Source organism: Ammospiza nelsoni, chromosome 7, assembly GCF_027579445.1.
Source record: "Ammospiza nelsoni isolate bAmmNel1 chromosome 7, bAmmNel1.pri, whole genome shotgun sequence".
Classification (NCBI taxonomy): Eukaryota; Metazoa; Chordata; class Aves; order Passeriformes; family Passerellidae; genus Ammospiza; species Ammospiza nelsoni.
The window spans coordinates 7,030,721-7,048,487 of NC_080639.1; the positions used below are offsets into that span (position 1 = coordinate 7,030,721).

A 17,767-nucleotide genomic window follows, 5' to 3' on the forward strand; every position below is an offset into this window, starting at 1 on the left:
ATACAACCAAGTAACTGAGGGAAAAGGGCTACGGACATACTTATCAATTTATACTGTAGAAATCATCTTAGCATGGCAACTGGGGTAAAACAGGAATCTAATAAGATTATTTAAATAGTTCTTTTCTTGACACTTGATCATAAAAATTGTTATATTTCAAAAGACATATACAGGTTATTCTGTCATTCTTTACATTTCTTGATCAAGCACTACATTATTTTTACTGTGTAAGTCACTGCTGCCATAGGAAAAGCTTCCTATTGAGAGTTTTGCTGTATGTTCAGGAGCTGTTATCATGGCATGTGAATGCAGCATGCAGAAGGGTTCAGTGATTCAAGCACATCAGTCCAAAGCTGAATGATGCAGTGTTGATTGTAGGTAGAACATATTTCACTTGTAAACTGTCCAGGTGACAGCTCCATGTATTGGCAGACATTTCCCTACTGTTGAGACTGTTTCTGTTTAACACAATCCAAGTGTCAGACTCCAGTGGTGTTTGTATATTGAGTTCCATACAGCTCAGTGGAGTCATAGATGTGCACACATAAACATGCACATGCATAAAGAGCTTTATGAGTAAGGATGTACAATTAAAAGTTTACTGCAAACCAGTAAAAGGATCAGTGCTGATCAATATGGAATATCCTTGGGGAACTTCACAGCAATGCAAATCAGTTCTGTAAGAAATTTTTTATATCCTTAGCACTTTGAGGGGGAAAAAGACTTCCTGAAGAATTTTTCTAAGCAACAGATGGCATTATGAAGCAGGAATAATTCTCCAGTAAAGGACCGAGTTGGTTTAAAACATTCACAGAAATATAGTAATTCTCTACAAAATTGTCAGATTCACTTGTAGAAAATTATCTTATCTTATTTTTAGTCTCTGTCCCAAATGGAAAAGAAAAATTAAATCCCTGAGTCACAGCTCAAGATTCACAAATACAGGACTTAAAGTAGACCATTACATGACTATATAGCAGGAAGTATCTAAGCTATTAGCTTAGAATAAGTGACAACATTAGCCAAGCTAGGCATTTTCCAGTATCTCAAATGACATTTTATAAAGATGCACTTTTCCATCTGACTAACAGCATGGTTTCACCAGTCGTCACCAAAAAAAAATCTACATGGCAAAACCAAAATTGAACAACAGCTTTTTCAGTATGGAAAAAGGAAAACAAACACCTGCTTTGCTTTCTGCCTCCCTAGTTAATATATTAAGCTAAACAATGTGAAAAAGCACCATTTTAAAGCACTGCTATAATATTAGTTATGTCTCTGAGCCATCAAACATTAATGTACAGGACCATGATTATATCACACACAAGACCACTTCATAGCACTATTTAAAATTGGGCTGAAAGAGGTCTTTTTCCAGATTGAAAAATTATGTTGGCCTTAGCCATAAAACTCAAGACAATTTACAACCCCTTTAGACCATGAATGTCTGTATGATACACATCAGTAAGTACTTCACGACATTCCCCAGCAAAAGTAATACTGTAAACAATAATTACTACTATTAATTGGTTATAAGTTTGAAGTCTTGAAACTGTTTTGTCATTAACATGCTCTACACCAAACCATAAGTCTTCTGGGGGAAAAAAGATAAGAAAGGAAAAAAGAAGCTTCAAGTTGTCAGACACAAGCAGAGAGCCCTAAGCACCTTTACAGAGGCATTTACAGACCTTTACAACATTCTCAACAGCTGATTTAGTGTGAAAGCAGGCGCCAAAACCCCAACACTGAAGAATAACAAACACCACAGTCACTCAGCTTCCAGATGGGAATGAGTCCCAGCCTGCTTCCCCAGGCCCATTCCAACCAAAACTCACTCCACTGTTTCATACATGCTCATGCCTCCAGCCAGTTCTACACAGTGTTAGAACTAACTCCAACTCCCTGACAAAAATGAAGTTACTGTGCCCGAGTTACTATTTCAAGTGCTTCTGCAAAATGTGCTTCTTCCAAGGACTAATCCAAGCACAGCAGAGATAAAATAAAGATTCCTAGCTAAGGGAAGCCACCTTGCAACCCAATTCACAGAGCTCTTTAGCCCTTTGGCAGACCCATGGTAGCCTCCACCAAGGCAAGACATCCCAGGACTTCTCCATTCCAACTCTGCAAAATGCACACAAACCACAGAAATACCCATACCCCAACCTTCTGCTCACTTTAATACCAATGCATTACTGGAGCAGGAATTCTGTATGTTTAGAATTACAGATCTTCATCAGATTTACACACTGTTAGCAGCAGGACTCCTGGGGAAAAAGAACTGGTGTTCTGGTTTTTGTCCCAACTTTGAAGAGCACCAACACAATATGCTAATTGCTAATCATCTCCTCCCTCATTCACTGCTCAAACACTGAGAAAACCTACATACTCCCAAAACCAAAGCTGCCTGCATCAGACGTTGTCCAAAGGAAGTACCCTAATTATGCCTAATTTAGGATTTACATTTTAATTTCAACTTCAAGACAGCTGGGCTCTTCTCAAGGGAAAACCAAGAGCAGCACAGTAAATCCTTCAGGCACACTCCCCCTGCTTTTTTTTCCAAGCTGTTGCTGTGGAGTTTTCACTGGTTGAAGACACCATCAACACACAGCAAAAGAACATTTTTGCCTCTGGCCTTTCAGATTCAGGGAGATAAGAAAATGAAAAGTCTGACTGATAACTTGACTCATTCTTTCAAGACAGTTGTTCCATATTTATGTGGCTGCCCCATACCATGTGGTACAGTACCACTGGCTTGTTTTCAATAAAATACAAACACTTCAGTTGCATAATGGAAGTTAAGATTGTCTTTAACAAGGATTGCAGCTGTAGAACCAACCCCACAGGATATGGACTTAAAAACTGAAGCAATACATAAAGCAAGGTTTTTAGGTGGGTTCCTTAGAACTCACTACAATAAATTCACAACAAGCTTTGATATCAATACTAACAAGTAATTAAATTGGTGTTCCATTTGTAAGTGCTTTCGAGTTGTGCTTACAAACATTTTAACATGAAACTGACAAAGAGATACACTCTCTGCAAAAAAGCTGCTCAACAGAATATACAGGATAAAAGCCAGCAATGCTCTTATTATTGCATCAACATCATGAGGAGGAAAGTAATGAACACCCTTCAAACTTCCTGAAGATGCACCAAAGTGTTTGTAAGGAAGGCAATCAGAATTTACACAGCCCTTGGACTAGCAAAGTTTCTTTGGCATGTGTTATTCTCCCAAGAGAGCTCAAGACCTTTTAAGGCAGGGCAGTGAGCAGGTGAGCTGCAAGGCAGCATCAATCAGGCCTGGATTCAGCAAGAACCAGGAGATCTGGTTATTTGTCACAACACACACCACAGTTAAGACAGCAATTCCAGAACGCTTCAATCCACACAGAGTAACCCCTCACCTCTTCAGCAGGCTGCAAGCATCTGCCCTCCTTGTCCTTCAGCCCAGCCTTTTATCCCCTGCTGTTGCTGCCCTGCACCTGTGTGCCCTCTGTTCCCTTTGGTGGTTGGTCAGTGCCCCTGGGCACTCCATGGCTCGTTCCCTTCAACAGCATTCACCTGTCCTGCACAGCTGTGCCCAGCCCCACTGCAATCACCACAAACTGTGTGCCTGCACTTATCCACAGAGCAGCTCCCTCAAGAAAAGGCATCTCCCAGAGCAGCTGTGAGACAGCCAAAACACACCCACACACCTCGGTACTGCCGTGCTCTTTTTACCTGCTGGAGTAAGCAGGTGAGTACTGAGGATGTAGGAGGGGGAGCAGCTTCCTCTTGCTCACCTCTGGGCAACCACACAGGGTCAGCCTGAATTCCTGATCCCCACGTGCCACCAACTGCTGCCAAGTGGTCAATGACACGAAAAATGGTGCTGTGCACTGTTCTGCCCAGATGTCTATTTCCCTAGTAAAATTCTTATCATTCACCTGAAAAGTTTATAACCTTGAGCCTGTCTTTTTGGGCTGCCAGCACTTTGATGGGGAAACACAAAACAAAATTAAATGTAGGCGAAACATAAGAGTAAGATACTGAGCCAGGCTTATACAAATCACAGTGCAAACCACACAGCTCTATTCTACTAGTAGTCCATGCAACCTTTATCTGTTGTACCTAACACCAGCTGTCCTAAGGAGTAGAATAATGTCACTTGCACACTGCTGCCATTGCTCACAGCTCTGCCATCCCTAGCCCACCTGTCACCACCCTGGGTGGCTTTGTGCCTCTGACTGGAGTGCATGGGCTACTTTGTCACTCACCTAGAAAATACCACGCTAGTATTGAGCCCTAACATATCAAGTAGCTCTAATTCAGCTTTCAGCTCAGTTCTTTGTCCTCTAAAAATAACTCATGTTTAATTGCAACTGGCTACAATTTTCTAATTCTTTGTGACCCCAAACCTCTAAATCTATTACCCACAGACAGCCAAAGTAATCCTTAATGAAGGTGTGGGTACAATGCAGCATGCTAGGGGCCATCTGGTTGCCAGGTGTTTCCTGGCTTAGCTTTTCTTCACAATACACGTCACTCCTCCTCCCCTAATTCCAAGGAAGGCAATTTCTACCTCAGGAAAGTCCCTCATTAAAGACATAGACAAGGGCTTTTTTGCAAGCAAGTCAGCTGCAGCACAGCAAAGTTCAGAGCCCACAGCAGAAAGCCTAGAAGGGTTGTTTACTACCACACATATGTCCCTGTGACTATCACCAATAGACTGTGCCAGCCCCATTTCTGACTGTTAATAGGAAGTGCAACATTTTCACTGTGACCCTAGGCTTTGTGTCCTTCATCAAAAAAAAAAAAAAAATTCAATTCCAAAGTAAGAGCAGTTTTTATAATTGTACCATTTATACAGGTGGTACTATTTTACACCCATAGAAAAAAGGTGATTTAAAATGTACTAAGCAAGACTGGCAACCAGGGTAATTTGATTTCTTTCAGGGAGCAACACAACCTGTCAGTGTGGTTAGATCCTGTGAACTTTATTTTCAAAATGGACTTTATTTTAACAACATGTACCTGAGAGTCCTATGGGCCTGTTCAACAATTGCTTGACCTGTAGGGGAATGTGGAACACCCATGACACAGCACTTCCCTACAAATTAAAGAATCATCTGTTTGGATGTATAGGCTGGCCCATTATCAGTCTTTATGGAGACGGGTACTCCAAGGGCTGCAAAAGCAGAGAAAAAATTATGCTGAATGGCTGAATGTCTTTCACATGTTCACCTGTATGGTAGTGGACAGGGTGGAAGCAAAAATATACATGGAATAGGTATCAATCCTAACATAAATGTATTTCAACCTATCAAATTCAGGAAAATGTGTAACATCGGTTTGTCATCTCTCTAGAGCTTAGTGTTAAGTTTACACATCACTGTTTTCAGCAAAACCCAAAAGCTAGGGTGGGGAAGTAAAACGCATGATATGCCATTTCAACTCCTTAGCATTTTATAATTTATCTCCTTCACATCACTCACTGGAGCTTGCCCAGGCCCTCCACAAGATAACATGGCTTCACAAGAGCTTATTTTCCCCATGAACAGGCAGACAGATCAAAAACCCACTAACTGGTAACCATCCTTGCCATGAATGAGGACAGTGATTTAACAGACAGAACCTTGGGAAACAAAATTACAAGGGAATGTTTCTGCCTACAGGCAGGAACTGAAAATAAGCAATATAGAGAAGAGTTAATTGTTTTGTGTAATTTCAGCTTGAGAGGACAACTTTCAAATCAGGATTATTACAGGAGCATCCATCACAAGAAGCAATCAGAACATTGCAGGCAGTCAGCAGGATATAGCTCATCATGGTCATGCTTCTTCCCTTCCCCAGGTAAATCCTGCCATGTGCAGGGAGCAGGGATGCAGTGCTGCCTTTGCTGGTGCTGCTGGACTCTCTTCTGACACCATAAGGCAAGCCTTTCCATCTAGGTGGTTTGGCTGGTAAATGACCAGAAAAGCATGGATTAAATCCACATCCCCCTCTGCAGCAGCTTGTTTTCTCACTGCTGCCCATCAGCCATAAGGATTGGGGTGGAAAAGATCAGGCTGCCCCCCAGGATCAAAAGGGTCAGGGGCAAAGGGGCCACTCTCCAGTTTTCCTTCCACAGCCCCATCAAGCTCATGAATGGAACGTTGTGTTTCACTCAACGGCGGTGCAGAAGGGTCCAGTGTGACTGTTAAAGTGGCACAACTGTCCTCCTTTTTCCAATCTCCAGGTGCCACCTGTGCCATGAGCACCTCTAACTCTGCCCACCATGGACACAAAGCTCTGCCAGTGTTCTGTTTCCCCACGTAACTTGGTAGCACAAAGCGTTCCCTGAAGCTTCCCATGGCTGAGAGTCATATTTAGAGTCAGGTCACAGTCTTTAGCCCATAACAAGAGTTTGTTCAAATCTCTAGATTCAATTTGCCTGAGGTGCTTTTTCAAAATCTGCTGCATCGTCTTTGGGACATCCTTTTGCTCCTGGGATACATCACTCTACACAGTTCTGAGCTGCTTACCCTCCAATCCCACAGAAAGGTCAGCTGGCACCATGGGCTTCATGTCAGCCCCTGAGCTTTGTTTCAGCCCCCTGTAAAGTTCAGCTGAGCATTGTCACCAGTGCTGCCACCAGTTGCTTACTCAAGTCCCCGTCTGGCTGCCACTTGTGACAATTAATTGCACAGACTCAACAGCACTTCTCCACCAGGCTCCTCTCTGCAGAGCATCTGCCACATCACATCTCCTCTCCCCAAGGGCAGGTGGAGACAAGCTTCTCTCTGCTGCCATGGAGTTCAGCAGGTGCATCTCACAGCCTGTATCTCACTTCCACCTTATCTCTCTTCAGGCCAAATCCAGAAAGGATTTATTTGTTTAAATATTTAATGGTTTACTTGCAGTAGTCAGCTCTCAGGAATGTTTCAGACTGGTTATGGACAAGTAACAGGGTCAGTGGCATGCACAGAAAAACTGTGTCGGTATTTCTCAAACATGACAGGGAAAACTCATTTTTACAGCAAAGACAAAAGCCCTTGTGACTCCTCCAGTGTATGGAAAAGCAGTCTGAGCTGGGGACTTCAGAGAGTCAGGATGCTCCATCTGTGCTTGGGAATTAGCAGGTTACGAAATGCAAACAGCTGCTGCTCAGAGACACACAGGGCAGAAATGCCTGCTCTGCCCAGCACCCAGGAATCTGCTCTGCTGGTCTGGGCACCCCAGTGCCCCAAAGAGCCACTGCCCCATCAGTCCTCAGCACAGTCTGAGCCACCCTAGGCCTTCACTGCCTGTGGGGACATGACAGGCAGATTGATTTATTGGTGGATACAGAGACAAAGCTAAAATTTGCCCAGAAAATTGCAACACAAATCATTTCCAAGCCCAGAAGAGCTTCTCCAGTTCAGATGCAGATCAAGACCTAAGCAAACAGGACAAGCTAAAACCAAAACCAACAGCACACCTGTGAAGGACACACAGCGGCTCTCACCACTATCCCAGAGCCCCACCAAGCTCAAATGCACTGCTCATCCCACAGATGTCTTGTCCATGATCCCAAGCTCCTCAGAAAACAAGCAACATCTCATTTCAAAACAAAATCCAGCAGAAGAATATCACATGTTCTTTTTCCATGGGTTCATCTATGCAGCAGGTTTCATAGTTATGTGGAGCTCTGCTCAGAGCTATGTTTCAATACAAAATGAGTGATTAAACTGAAAGGTAACAAACTGAAAGATAAATGCAGACAGACCTACACTGGAAGGAGAAATTGCCCAGCACCAGTGCCAGCCGTGAAGGATTTTTAAGTTCAGTTACAAAGTAAATCCATCATGGAACGGGAAATATTAACAAATTACTAGAGATATAGTACCTTTATTCTTGAGGCACACTTACTTGCTTGTTCATTTTACTATCTGTATATTTTAATATCTTTTAAAAGCAAGTTTCTGCTAGAAATTGTTTTCACAAGCTTCAAAACATTCTTCAAAGAGCTACTCATCTGCTTAGTGACACAGACATGGGGCAGGGCTTATTTATTAATCTAGGAGGATTACACTTCAATCTAGATCAACCTTTGCCTGCAGGTAAGAGCAGTAGGGCAGATAAATCCACCAGATTTTCCAACTGCAAAGGCATGAAAGGAATAGAATCCTAAAGAAAATGATGTCATGCTTGAATGGTGAAAAGAGGTGAACATAAGGAGATAGCCACTTCCTTTTTATCTGTTGTTCAACAGCTGCTGGAACAGGCAAATTCTATTCCTACTGACCTGTCAGCTCTGAACCTGCCTCTAATAGCTGAAACAAGTCTCCATAGCTAGTTTTTCAAGTGAAAATATAGCACTTTTCTCTGGTGTCTTTTTTCCTGCCTTTTTAATGTGCCCACAGATACCTTTCTCACTGGAGGAAAGCTCATTTTTCACTTACCTTCCCTCTCCCTTAGGCAAGCAAGAAAAAGGCACCAAAAACACTGTTACAGAAAACACAAACACATAGCAGAGGTAAAAGATTCATTCTCTCCCCATCCCAGGATACAGACAACTCACTTATTCCACTGCACCTGGAAGAAGCAGCGTCACTGAGACTGATCCTGCAATAACTTAAAATGCAGAAGAAAATTCCATCCTCTTGAGAAAAAAAAAAAAAAAAAAATTACAGCTCCCATCAGTATATAAAACAAATTAGAAACAAAAAATAACTCAAATCTTCCAAGTAACTGAAACATCTGCACTTAAATGCACATGAGTTTGGCAGAGTAGGAAGGGAAATCACCTGGTGCCAGCCACAGAGGTATTTCAGAGTAAAGCCCCATAATGCCAAACCTGCAGGAAAGTCTTTCTGACCCTGGCAGTAAACATGGATTCATGTCCTGAAGTATGAAACACATTAGTTTTGCCCAATATATATATTTTTTTTAAGGTGGTAAAAGAATTCAGTCCTAAAATACTTAATTTAAGGGGTAAACAAGTTACTTTAAGTACAGCTTGCACATTCACCAAGTTGCTCTGTTCCCATCACTGGAATAAAACAGAAAATTCATGACACCACCCAAAAGAAGGAGTATCTGCCTTAAAACAGCCAGGAGCATTTTTATGTGCTGGCTCAGAGAGGTACACACTTGCCACCACTTACATATTGTCACTGTCAGCATTTTTTAAAAAATAAATTAATTACAGTCAAGGACTACTCTCTCATAAATAGCAGTGTATAAATCCATTTGTGCTAAAAAATAAAAAAAAAAAAGGTAGAATCAAGTTCATAAAAAGATTTCAAAGGATTGAATAAAGCATTGTTTCAGCAGATGCTAGTTACTGTGAGTGTCGCAAAGCCTGAATTTACAATACAGGGTTCAAAGACTCAGTCCAGAGGAATCAAAGGACAGAAGTCCCCACAATTACAGCTGCTCAGTGCTCATCCAGCAGCACTGGCAGCACTCTCACAAGTCAGCACCCACTCATGGCTGGCTGGAAAGGCCTCACTGACTGTGCCCATTGGAAATAACAGGTAATGATGCAGGTCAGTGCTGGCACCCTGATACCAGCACTGCCATCTAAATAAACACACATTCCAGCGTCTGAAGCATCAATATCATAAATAAGGTAAAATGTGAAATGTGTTTCTAATTTCCAAGTGCCTGTAATTATCAATTGGAACTTAGCAACAAATTATTAATTCTATTTATTGCTAAGAGTGATGCTGGAAGCATACAGTGGACCAAAACAAGTGAAGGGAAAAAAATCTAAACGAATTCAGCTTTTTTTGCTCAGAAAAGAGTACTAAAGGTCATTCTAAGTGCATGCACTTGGACTTTTTTTCCCAAATGCATTCCACAAAAAACTATCTCGACTATTTATATTGAAAGGTAAATTTAGAAGAACTTTTAATACTGCATTCAAAATACTGCTAATGTTTTAAGCAACACAAGTAACACACCATTAAAAATTACCTAAATTAAAAATCTATAAGTATTATCCATAAATCACTTCTGCTATTTTTGGAAACCTGTGGAGTATAAAACTATATATATATATATATTAATTTGCAGTAATACAAAATGGCTTTTATTAAAAGTTTAAATATAAATTTATTATATGCTATAATAGACAGCACCTGGGTAATAAGGAATACTTAGATTCAACATTCTGCTGAGTTTTATTCAGAAGCACAACCAGCTCTGTACAGCCTAAAAAGCTTAACTTTGCAGAACAACATGGAATGAAAGCTTATTTGCCACACTCTATCCTTTGCTCTTCAGAATGAATCAAGTTATTAAGCATTCCACACACACACACAGGGGTTTGTTTGCTTTACTTTGCTTTTTTTTTTTTTTTTAATTACTCTTGTTGAAGGTTAGGATTTTCTTTTTTTTTTTTTTTTTCCTTTCTCTCAGGGACTTTTGTCCTATTTGTTGCCTAAGAGATGACCGGTACTTAAGAGGCAAAAGAAGTGGCCGAGGTGGGGGACAGGGTGCAGCTGGCCACTCTTACTGGGGGCTTTTTCTCTTGGGAAGGGCAAAGACAGGGCAAGATTTTGGCTTCCAGACAGCCTTAGCCACAACCTTAAATATCTATGTCTGCTCTGGATTCCTGGCAGCACAGACACTTACTCCAGGTCTGTTCTGAGCATGCTGTGAGCAACCTTTGGCCCAAACACTGCCCTAACAGTGCAAATCACGAACTCTGATATAAATCTGGAGGAGCTGACACTCTTATTTCAGAAATATCCCTTTTACTCTTGTGGATAGCTCCCTGCACTGTGTATTTTGTAATACAGGTAGCAGGGGAGCACTGAAGGAGCATGGGGTATCCAAGCAGCTTATCTGCCTTCATCTGTGATGCCCTCCCACCCCAAGCTACAGGTGGGCAAGAAGGATGGGATATGAATGACCAACCATCCAGACCATCCCTTTGGCAAGGTCTGTTCTCCTCCTTTCCAAATCATCCAGCTCCACCCCTGCATGTCTCCCTTTTGAGCCCTTGGGGTTTTCTCCCCTCAGCCTCCTTGAACAGTCTGCAAATTGCTGGTGGAAAACAAAAGGCAGCATTAGTTTCAGCACACCCAAGGGAAGCAGAGCAGCGCCTACACGCACGACCAGAGCCTTGCTGCACACAGGCAGGGCAGGCTGCCTGCCCGGCACACCCTGAGCACGGCCTGCAGGAGGAGCAGCCCAGCACCTGAGAGCACACCAGGCACCAGCAGCCGGGGATATGTCAGCAGAAACCTGCACACGAGCACACAGCGGCTGGTCAGCAAGCCACAGTCACAGCACTTCAAACAAAGGAGAGGCTTTGCTGTCTGAGCCATACCAGGGGGTCAGAAGGGGAAGGGATGCCTTGGCACACCTCAGACATGACACATCAGCTGCAGGAATCAGACAGGGAGGGGCATTAGAAGACTGTGGAGTCTCTGTCCAGCAATCATCCAGGGGACAGTAAAAGAACATTAACATTAGCAAGTGTTAGCACTAGGCTGTGGCACAGCATTTGTCCTTGGGTCTGGCCAAAGTGCCCATGAGGGGATCAGATCTGCTCAGACTTGGTGGTCACAAAGGGACTGCTGAGGAAAACAGAGTAACTTGGCACGAGAATATCTGGTTAGCTAAAACAAGCTGACCAGATTTCCAGCCAAGCAGAATTCAAATCCACACTTGAACCTTCCTTAAAGTCAAAGGAACACACACTTTCAGCCCATTTCACAGCAGACACAGAAAGAATGCTTTCCTCACAGTCCCTCTCAGACTCTGAGCCCTCCCAGAGAAAAGGGTGTCCTTGCCTTAATGTCTGGCACCTTGCAACTGCCCTTGCTGCACAAGCTGCTCAGATACCTGCTACACAAAGTGAGGAGAACAAAAGGAGAGAAAGTTACAGTACCTCAAACTCAGCTGAGGCTCCTCCAGGCACAGCCATGGTTGGGACACATAGGGAAGGAGGCCAATCCATCCTTGCTCACAGCCAGCAGATACAGGGTTCTGGCCCAGCAGTGAAGCACACAGGCCACTTCTGAATGTCTACAGCACTTCCTACTGTTCATCTCTAGATCAAATTTGGATCAATGCAGGAGTTTCAAAAGCATATCCCAAACTGTGTTCAGAACCTTCACAATACGTTCATCCAAGATCAGAACCTCTGGAAAAGTGGCAAGTTTTGCATAGCCAAGCAGCTGTCCTAAGAGATAATCTATGTTCCCAAAGATAGAACTGGGAGTTCCTAGTTCTATACCAGAAACCAGCCCCTATCATTCTCTCCAGAAAACAAAGTGAAAACATAGGGTTAATTGAATCAATAGGTCTTGTAATTAAATGCTGCCAAGTGAGCTGACATGATTGGACTACTGGGTTTGGTTTGTTTGGGGGTTTTCTCTTGTTTATCCAGAGGTTGCATATACTTTAAATACAGCTAATTTCGCAAACAGCTATTGAAATTTAATTTAAAACTCTCTCAGGGAATAAAATGACAAGTTTCACAGAGAGAAAAGTAACTTTTCATAGACTCAACTCACTGGAAGCTACTGCAATCTAACTGTCTTAGAGCTACTAGAAGTACCAAAAGAAAGAAATCTTCCTACTTCTTGCTGGGGGCTTGGCACAAGACAAGAATGTTCCTCAGCTCCTCATACCCATTAATGACAAATGAAGGAAGAAAATTTGCTAGAGGACCTTAATTCTACCTACAAACCCACAACTTAAGAATTGTCAGGTGTAAACTGATTATTTCCCTGTTGGCAAAAAGTACCTCAGATTTTCAATAATCAGAAAACAGAGCTGCAATGGCATTGTCTCTTTCCAGATGGTGCAAGTCAGGTACAGATTCAATGAATTCATCACAGCTTCTGATTTTCACCGTTTCACCCTGCTGGTTGTAATAAGGCCATTGTCTCCCTTATACTATATGAAACACATATATATATTTTATCTGGAAGCATCATGTGCTAAAATAAATAACTTGTTTCTGTGGTGTAATAAATAGTGTCATGACACCACAGAAAGTTAAAAAAAATGTGGACTTTAAAGATAAGATAGAAGATAAACAGAATATCATAACACTGGTCAAGCCTATCAACCAGCACTAACCTGTCTCACAGAAAACAAAGAGAATTGGCCAAGCCACACCTTTTCACCATAATTCCTTTCAAACTAACAAAGATGCAGGATGCTGAGTGCAAACACTAACACTCTGAAGCTGATGCCTGTTATCCCTTTCTGCCACCTCCCCAATCAAGACAAAAGAACAAAGATCAGTTTCATCTGCAAGACTGCTGTAGGGAAAAACAGCAGTGAGTGTAAAACCGTAAGGATTAGCTCATCTTTTCTCCTTAATACAACAGCAAACAATTAGTGTTAAAGTAAAATGGGTCAATCAAGACCTCAAATCCTCTTAACAGCTAGTACAGTAACCCATGTGGCCACAACAATCCAAATTAACCCCATGGATACATCAGTGCTTTCCTCTGATACCTAGAAAGCAATTACAAATGTCACACTGAACGTCCCTCTGAAACACCCTTGTATAGTTTAGTAGCATAACCTGTTATTAAACCTTCCCACAAAATAAAAGCTTTTTCCTTTACTGAGGCAGGCAGCTTAAACCATCCCTGTTTTCCAGCACCAATCCTCTAAATCAGCTCCACCCCATGGAAATAAGTCTCATGCTGTTTTTTCTTACTGAGTGAGATGAAGTACAGAAGCTGTTGCCAACGAGCACACCTGTACAAGAAGCAGAAGGATGGAAGGAAAAGCACCAACCCAAAATATGTCAAGACCCCCCCATACTCTGCCTCAGTGTGTGCATGTGTGTTTGGGAAGAGATAAGCCAGGTGATGGTATCAGAGAACACTGCACATCTCCATGCTTTCTCTGGAAGTACTTGGTATCTCTAAATATCATCCAGGGGTTCACAACACTGAACCCACACACCATGAATTTATCCTCTTCCTCTTTTCTGTAAAAACATTCTTGATTTTTAAACGTGCCTAAAGCTGACTTTCAAGCACAATTAAGCATGTGCTTGAACTCCATAAATACAGATGGACCAAAACAACCATCTTTCAGTCTTAAAGAACAATTATACATATCAGCACATATATACTTTTATTTCTTCATCAAGTGCACACATGGATTTAAAGACAGCACAAAACCCAAAATATCTATATCATCAGATAACTCAGTTTAGAAAGGACCTTGGGAAGTCACCTTGTCTTAGGGCCCCTATTACACCTTGCCAAATTTCTGGTCATTATTTGTGTGCATGTTAAGTGCAATGCTCCCTAATCCCTTCCTGGTTAAGGCTTCAGTTCAGTTTCCAGTGTCCTGCAGCCAGAAATGCCTTTTCTGAAACCCAAATAAAGCCAAGGGTGCGTTTTTTTTCTTTGACTGTGAGCCAGAAGTTTTACCAGATCAGTTCTCAGCACAGCCACTGCCTGCACTGTGGGCAAAAGATCTGCAAGGAACTCAGGCTCAGGCACCAGTAGAGCTTTTATTTTCCTTTCTTAAGCTCATTATCATTTGTCCCACCATGGCAGATCAGATTTCAGATCCTTCATCTGCTGCAGATATGTTACAAGCTCTGTCATACCTGGTGCCTTTGTAGAGACATTAGTAATCAAAAGGTGACTTTCAGAAAGCCTCCATCATAAAGTCCTCACAACCTAAATTCTTTTTGACTTCTTCTCCCAACCCCATTAAGAAAACAAACCTGTCTCCAACACATGTGTGTGACATGCCACATTGGGAGGTGAAGCTGGAACAGCTCAGCAGAATCTGCAAAGGGCCTCAGCCCTGTTTCTGTGCTTAGATATTTCTAGCAACTTCCACAGACATTTTTAAGTGAGCACAGTGCCAGAGCTGGAGGGGCCAGAGCCCACTCTGTCAGCACACACAGCAAATGCCTCCTCTGTGAATTCAGGTATATGGTTTAGCAAAGGGTAACCTGTACAGAAAGGAGCATGACAGACTGAAAGGAAAGGTGAGCTTCTGGAAAAAACATCTGGCAACAAGGGAATTCTGAACCCACAGAACGCAGCAATTCATTTAGGCACTGTTGTGATCAGATTGCTCCTGCCTAGGCACAGCACCTCAGGGGTCATTAAATTACAACTATTTCTTTATTATTATCCACACACATTAAAGAACACAGCTAAGTGGGTATGATATAACATACCATAATAATTATATCAGTGCTCTAAATCAAGGCTGCAAACGCTGCTTTACGTAACAAACTGCATTATAAGCACAATGACCTGCCCTCCAGTGTGCTAAAACTCTCCTCAGAAGAGCAGCAACTCCTAATTCTCAGGATGACAGCTCTTTGGCTTCTCTCAGACCCCCACAGGAAATGTGCAATATGGGTGCAACAAACAAAAGTTCCAAAACCCAGATCCTGTCCCTTGATGAGATAAGAGGAGATGAGAAGAGATGGAATGTATGGCACCGCGCTCCACTGCTGAGATCATCCCTCCTCCCAGAGCCCCGTGCCAGGGCTCACCTGCAGGTTTCACTGCCATGCACAACAGCCTCACTAAGGCACTGGGGTTATTTCCAGTGTGAGACTTTAGCTCACCTGCAAATGCCTGAGCTCCAGGACACTGGTACCACATGGAGACTGAGGTCTTGCCCACTGCTGAGTGCACCACCAGTGTCTTGCAAATGAAGCAGACAGTGAGGCATGGGTGGTTCCTGGCCTGGGTGCTACGCAGGTGAGTCTGGGCTCTGTTACACATATCACACTTTCAGAACATCAGCTGGAGAAATGACAACCATAAACTTAACTGAGCTGCCTTCACCCTAACTGAGGAGAGCTGTAGCACACCCAGGGGAAGTGGCCAGCCTTCCACTGTTGATTAATCACTTTTTCATCATCTATGACGTAACACAGGGACAACTTCACTATGCTGTGCCCTCTCAGCACATTCTCTTCCCAGGCAATGCTGACGCCATCCAGGCAGGAGGGAAGGGAAATAAGCTATAGAAAATAAATACATTCTGCAGCTGAGCCTCTTCCCGAGTCTTTCACCTATGAGATCTGTAGTCCAGACATCCCTGCCAGTCTAAACCAGCACAGGCGAAAAGAAACAGGGAGAGGAATCAAAGGTTTGTGGAGAAAATGGAAAGAAACAGAACCAAAAGAATATGTGGTTCAATCTCACATGGAAGAACCCTTCTGAAAACAAAAGGGACAGGTTTTCTGAACAATAAGCAGCACAAATGCTGGACAGCAAGTGGTTTTTTGAGGAAGGATGGAGTATGATTTGTTGGCATGACAAATTATGAAAATTGATGCTAAAGACCTAGAATAAGGAAGACTTACAACATACATGTGCATACATCCCATTCTACTGCATGTTAATGCTATGCTAATTGCTATTCTGTTAATTGCTATGTTAAAATGCCATTCTCTATGCTAATGCTCACTCACAAGTGAAAACCTACACCTCTGTCTCAGGAAGAATCCTACATTAAAACCCACCAAAAACACGAGAGGATATTTTAATTCGAAGGAAAACCGAAAGTTCCGGCTTAACCCAGAGAAATTGACCAAGCTGGTATCTTTCAATACGGAGAGCAGCTCTCCGGGCATGCGGCACACCCCCTTCTTTCCCGAAGGTGCTCCATAAAGCCCATTTTGAGCAGAGGGCAGGTCGGGGTGTCTCGTTTGGATGGGCACAGGGCAGAGGAAGGCGAGCAGGGTTTATCTGTGGCTGGGTGCAGCAGCACGGCAGCGCAGCGCAGCACACGCCTACGGCTCCTACCTGCAGCCATCCGAGCCAGGCACATTCTACATCATTTTCTCCTACATAAAAAGGCATTGTTCGCCGCTGGGCTCCCGTGCGCGGCTGTTTTCCTCCCTGATCCATGCAGTACAGGGAATCATTTTTTTAGGTGGGTTATTTTTTCCCCCCTCCGCGATGCAAATTACCAGCGCTTACAGCCCTCGCCTCACACAACGTTCTTTGTTCAGCCGCGCAGATCCCCTTAGAGGAGCTTAGGGGTGGGGGCAGGAGAGGACAGAGGCTCCCATCCCCCGGAGGGCTTTTAGAGCCCGGAGATGCTCCGAGCCCTCAGCGCGGCCGCCCCCGTGAAGGCAGAGCGGGCGTTACCGGGCGGCCGCCCCGCTCCATTTTCACCTCCGGGAGGTGGGGCGGGGGCGACCCGCGGAGAACTCCGGTCCGGCTCCGGGACTGAAGGGCCCAAAGAAGGGACGGAAAGACGGACACACTGACGGACGGAGGGAGCGCCCTCAGGAGCGGGGTGCCCCCAAAAGGGCTCGCGACAGCCGCAAGGCGGGAAGCGCGCGCGCGCGCGCGGCTGCCCCCCCACATACACACACCCACCCCCCCTTCCCGCACTCCGCAACGGCGCCGGCCCCGCGCCCCCGCCCCGCCTCATCCTCTTCCTCCGACGGGGCTCGGCACGGCGCTTACCTGAGCGCCGCGGCGGCTGCCGGCACCGACGGGCACACGGAGGACGCGGGGCACCGGGCTCCAGCCGACCCGCCCCGCCGCTCTCGGGGCTGTCGCCGGGACGCGGCCGCCTGCGCGCCGCGAGCCCCCGGGACCGCCCCCGGCCCCGCCCCGGCCCCGCCGCCGCTCCCGCAGGGCCCCCGCGCCTGAGGAGGTGGAGGAGCGGCCCCTCCGCCCCGCCCCGGCCCCTGCATTGCAGAGACTCCGAGCCAGCCGCCGGGACAGACACACGCGGGCCCGCCCGGTGTCGCCGTGCCCGGCCCTGCCCTGCCGCGGGTGGAAAACCTTCCCGAAAGCTCCTCACCTGATTTCCTTTGGGTCTGCCAAGTCCGGCTCAG

At 44.4% G+C, this 17,767-nt stretch overlaps 1 protein-coding gene across 25 annotated transcripts in view; it reads right to left on the reverse strand.

Annotated features, from left to right (window-relative positions):
- The window catches only part of MAP2 (microtubule associated protein 2), a 217,984-nt gene extending 200,515 nt beyond the window's left edge, over nt 1-17,469 (reverse strand). For 24 of the 25 annotated variants that reach the window (XM_059476085.1, XM_059476080.1, XM_059476094.1 and 21 more), the window contains exon 1: nt 17,391-17,469. The gene's annotated coding sequence lies outside the window, so the exon portion shown is untranslated. The remainder of the gene's footprint in view (nt 1-17,390) is intronic. The other variant, XM_059476072.1, reaches the window with a different exon arrangement.
- Nucleotides 17,470-17,767: the final 298 nt, after the last annotated feature.